The sequence below is a fragment of the Arachis duranensis genome, chromosome 7 (genome assembly GCF_000817695.3).
Source record: "Arachis duranensis cultivar V14167 chromosome 7, aradu.V14167.gnm2.J7QH, whole genome shotgun sequence".
Classification (NCBI taxonomy): Eukaryota; Viridiplantae; Streptophyta; class Magnoliopsida; order Fabales; family Fabaceae; genus Arachis; species Arachis duranensis.
Window position 1 is genome coordinate 54,411,692 of NC_029778.3, and position 5,497 is coordinate 54,417,188.

The 5,497-nt window shown below is 37.2% G+C and overlaps 1 non-coding gene across 1 annotated transcript; it reads left to right on the forward strand.

The window, feature by feature from the left end:
- Positions 1–1,993: 1,993 nt before the first annotated feature.
- Positions 1,994–2,097, forward strand: LOC127740830 (small nucleolar RNA R71). Its single transcript, XR_008001686.1, has one exon. It is a non-coding gene; the product is annotated as a small nucleolar RNA R71 (small nucleolar RNA).
- The last annotated feature ends 3,400 nt before the right edge of the window (positions 2,098–5,497 follow it).

Genomic DNA, 5,497 nt, shown 5'->3' on the forward strand with positions numbered 1-5,497 from the left:
CTCTCTTAGAAACTCGTTGGGAGACGACATGGGATTTCTACTTCTAGTATTTATTTCTAAATTTTGTGACAACCCCTTTCTAAATTGATACACGGAATCTTCATTGGTTAAGAGTTATACTCGCAACGTCAGTTCATTATAAATTCTTAATCCGTGATTTTTTGCACATCATCCCTCTAGCACTTAGGTATCTTTTTCTTAGTATCTTTATTCTCATTGCTTGATGATGGTTTTTCAACACCAAACTTAGATTTGGTGTCTGGGAGCTCTTTCAAGCTCTGCATCGAGAGAGATGGTTGGAACACTAAGTGTTACACAATTGTCTCTCCTTTAGGGAGGGAGTTAGGTTTAGGTATCTTGAACAAGATGTGATCTTCCCATAACTGCAGAACGAGCTCTCCTTTTGATACATCAATTATGGCATTGGCAGTGGCTAGAAAAGGTCTTCCAAGGATGATAGATTCATCCTCGTCCTCTCCAGTATCTAAGATTATAAAATCTGCAAGGATGTAAAAGGTTCTCATCCTTTACTAATACATCCTCTACCAGAACATATACCTTTTTCAGTGACTTGTTTGCCATCTCTAAAGAGATCTTGGTAGCTTACACCTCAAAAATTCCTAGCCTCACCATTACAAAGAGAGGCATGAGGTTTATGCTTGACCCTAGATCGCATAAAACCTTCTCAAAGGTAATTGTCCCTATGGTGCAGGGAATTAGGAAGCGTCCGGGATTCGGCAGCTTTTGAGGTAGTTTCTTTTGAACCAAGGCATCGAGCTCCTTGGTGAGCACTGGAGGTTCTTCCCCCAATGACTCTGTGCCAAATAATTTGGCATTCAGCTTCATCAAAATTCCTAAGTATTGAGCAACTTGCTATTCCCTAGTTTCCTCTTCCTCATCAGAGGAGGAATATTCTTCAGAGTCTATTATCTGCAACTAGGTATTCAAGGGAACCTCGATGGTTTTCTCATGAGTTCTGGTTTCCTTTAATTCTTCCAAAAAGGGTCCTTAGTGGGCGTTGAACACCCAGCTGCTCCCATTATGGCGTTCAACGCCACAACTTGCTCTTCTTTGGGTGTTGAACGCCCAGCCTCTACTCCCTGGCTGGCGTTCAACACCAAGACTTGTCCCTCTAGGGCGTTGAACGCCCAGCCTCTACTCCCTGGCTAGCATTCAATACCAGAACTTCCTATTCAGATTCGGCCTCAGCTCCTATGCTGAGGGCCTTACACTCTTCTCTTGGGTTTACTTCATTGTTACTTGGAAGAGTGTTAGATGGGGTCTCAGGGATCCTTTTACTCAGCTGACCAATCTGTACCTCCAGATTCCTAATGGAGGATCTTGTTTCACTAATGAAACTGTGAGTGGTCTTAGAGAGATTAGAGACTATAGTAGATAAGTCAGAGAGGCTCTACTATGACATCTCCATCTGTTGCGGAGAAGGTGGGAATGGTCTATTATTGAACCTGTTCTGGTTCCTTCCACCTTGATTGTTGTTAAAGCCTTGTTGAGGCTTCTGTTGATCCTTCCATAAAAAGTTTGGATGATTCCTCCATGATGAGTTGTAGGTGTTTTCATAAGGCTCATTGTTGGGATTTCCTAAGGACTTTCCCAAATAGTTAACCTCATCCAACATGGGTTGATCTGGATCATAGGCGTCTCCTTCATAGGAGGCTTCTTGAGTGCTGTCAGTCGCAGCTTATGATCCAGTCAGATGCTGAGAGATCATGTTGACCTGTTGACTTAGGATCTTATTCTGAGCCAATATGGCATTCAGAGTATCAACCTCCAGGACTCCCTCTCTTCTGAGCCACCCCATTATTCACAGGGTTCCTCTCAGAAGTGTACATGAATTGGTTGTTTGCAACCATGTCAATGAGTTCCAGGCATTTTCTTCAAGTAAAGTGAACCACCAGCAGAGTGGTCCAATGCCATCTTGGACATCTCAAAAAGGTCATCATAGAAGATATCTAGCCTAGTCCAGTCTGAAATCATGTTAGGATGGCACTTTCTGATTATTTGCTTGAACCTCTCCCATGCTTCATAGAGGGATTCACCCTCTTTTTGTCTGAAGGTCTGAATTTCCACCCTAAACTTGCTCAGCTTTTGAACTGGAAAGAACTTGCTCAAAAATGTATTAACCACCTTCTTCCAAGAGTCTAGGCTTTTCTTAGGCTAAGAATCCAGCCATAACCTAGCTCTGTCCCTTATAGTATAGGGGAAAAGCATAAGCTTGTAAATTTTTGGATCTACTCCATTAGTCTTGACAGTATCACAGATCTGCAAGAAATCAGATATGAATCTGTTGGGATCTTCCCGTGGAAGTCCATGTAACTGGAAATTCTGTTGAACTAGAGTGACCAGTTGAGGCTTCAACTCAAAGTTATTTACACCAATGGTAGGTATAGAGATGCTTCATCCATAAAAATCAGAAGTGGGTGCCGTAAAGTCACATAGGACCTTCCTTACGTCTCCTCTCTCATTAGGGTTGGCTGCCATGTCTGTATTCTTAGCTTCTTGTTTGAAAAGCTTTGTGAGGTTTCCTCCGAAGTGTTGTGCTCTAGCTTGTTGTAAACACCTTTTTAGAGTCCTCTCAGGTTCATGATCAGGATCAAAAAGATGTTCTTTATCTCTATTCCTGTTCATAAACATGAAAAAGAAAACCAAGAAAGAAGGAATGAGAATTTCTATGTCAGAGTGTAGAGAACTCCCAGTAAGATATCTAGAGATGAACAGAAGAATAAGGGTAGAGAGGGGAGGTAGAATTCGAAATAATGGAGAGATATCTATGCTTGAGAATATGAAAATTAAGAAGAAAGAGATTTGAAAATCAAGATATTTTTGTTTTATTTTATTTTTATTTTATTCATTTATTTCGAAATAATAATAAAGAAGAAGTAAAGAAAATTAAAAGCTAAGACAACAAATTAACTACCGAGATCTAAAGATTTAATGTGATTTTTGAAAATGTGAAAGAGAAAGTCATACAAAGATTTTGAAATGCAAATTTAAAAGAAAGTAAAGATTCAAACAAATACAAAATTAAAATTTAAAATTTTAAAAGAAGATAAGATAGGAAGGATATAAAGTAAAAAAGATATGATAAAGATTTGAAAAGGATTTGGAATTTAAATTTTGAAATTGTAATTTTGAAAAAGATTTGATTTTGAAATTTGAAAATTGAATTTTAAATTTTGAATTTTGAATTTTAAAATTTGAGTTTAAAATAAGATAAGATAGGATTTTTGAAATTTAAAGAAAGATAAGAAAGATAAGATAAAGAATTAAAAAATATTTGAAAAGATAAGATTTAAAATTCAAAATTTAACTTGACTAACAAGAAAACACCAAACTTAAAATTTTTAAATCAAGATAAGGAAAGATAGCTAAGATTTTCAAAAAATTAAAGAAATATAAAATAGATATTTTTTTGGATTTTCAAATTTTTAAGAAAAAGAGAAACAACTAAGAGACACTAAACTTAAAATTTTAATATCAAAGACATTGATTTTTCGAAAATTAAAAGAAAAACAACTAAAAGACACCAAACTTAAAAATTTTAAGATCAAACAAAGAAAAATATCAAGAATAATTCGAACACAATGAAGAACACTTAAGGCAATTTTTGAAAATATTAGGAAAGAAAAACAAAGAAACACCAAAAAGACACCAAACTTAAAGATTGACACAAGACTCAAACAAAAGAAAAAGAAAAGAAAGATTTTGAAAAAGTTTTTGAAAAATAAAACAAGAAAACAAGTAAAAGAGCAATAAAACGTCAAAAAGTACCTAATCTAAGCAACAAGATAGTCTGGTAGTTTGTCAATCTCGAACAATCCCAAGCAACGGCGCCAAAAACTTGGTGCGCAAAATTGAACTCCGCACAACTAAACCGGCAAGTGCACCGGATCGTCCAAATAATACCTCAGGTGAGTGAGGGTCGAATCCTACGGAGATTGTTGGATTGAGCAAGAAATGGCTATCTTATAAATCTTAGTCAGGTGATTAGAAAAGATGGTTGTTTGTTTGAAAGCATAAACAAAATAGTAAAGAACGGAATACCAGATTGATGTGAAAACAATTATATGGATTCAGTTAAGGCTTTAGAGATGCGTATTCTTTTCGGATTAACTTTTCTTACTATCTACTTCAATAACAAATTATTCATTCAATGGCAGCCATAATTGACTAACTCATGTAGCATCCTCATCAAGTTAGCCTCTTCTAAACCATAGCAGTCCGCCATATCTGAGCAACTCATATAGCATCCTCATCAAGTTAACTCATGACTTACCGCTATATCCAAAGGTGAAGACCTAAGCAATTCACTCCCCTTCACGATCCTTCTCAAAACACCACAGACAAGGTCGAATCTTCCGAATCAGGGAATGCTTCTTCTCTGACTCTAGCCTTAACACCACAAAGACCTCAGCAACCTACGGTCAACAAAATTTTATGTCACTTATCCAAAATCGCCTATGCACTCTCTTGGAATCCGCAGTGCATTCTCTAGCTGTGGTTCAATGCTATCCGGGTCAGGACTCACATGGAACCCATGTAGAACAAGGATGAATGTCATGGTTCATCCTTAATTCATTATATAAAGAACGAAAATGCATAAGAGAATAGAATCAAGCGAGTAGTGAAATAGAAATAGTAATATTATTAGTCCATGAGAATCAGCAGAGCTACTAACCCTAACTTAGGAGGTTTAGTCACTCATAGCTTACAGAAAGTAATTTGAATTCAAAAGTGGTGGAAGAAGTTCCTCAACAAGGGTGATCTTCTCCTATATATATTAACCTAATAACTAAGAAGTACAAAATTATGATAGACTAGACTAGAGGTGCAAAAATCCACTCTTGGGCACACTTTGGTTGAGTACTTGGGCTGAGCTTGGCGTCTATCTTGAGGAATGGGCATTGAATGCCCATTGGGGTGATTGGCACTGCCTTGTGCCTCTTGGTGGCGTTGAACGCCAGGAATGGGGTGGAATGTGGCGTTCAACGCTGGCGTAGGTTCCTTTGGGGGCGTTGAGCGCCAGAAAGGGGGTAACTCCTTGGCGTTCAACGCCAAATATGGGTATGCTCCTTCAATGAAAAGTATAAACCATTATATATTTTTGGAAATTGCTAGAAGTTAGCTTTCCAACACCATTGAGAGTGCGTCATTTGGACTTCTATAGCTCCAAGAACTCTCTTTTGAGTACATGGAGGTCAAAACCTGACAACATCTACTACGCTTTCCTTGCCTCTGAATCGGACTTTGCCAAAACTCCTCAATTTCAGCCAGAAATTACTTGAAATCATCAAAAAACACAACAACTCAAAGTAGAATACAAAAATATGAATTTAGCACTAAAACCTATGAAAATATAATAAAACTTAAACAAAACATAACTAAAACAATATGAAAATGATGCCAAAAAGTGTATAAAATATCCGCTCAGCAACAGTAAATAGACACAGGCTTAAGCATTATTTGGGAGAGGATTTGG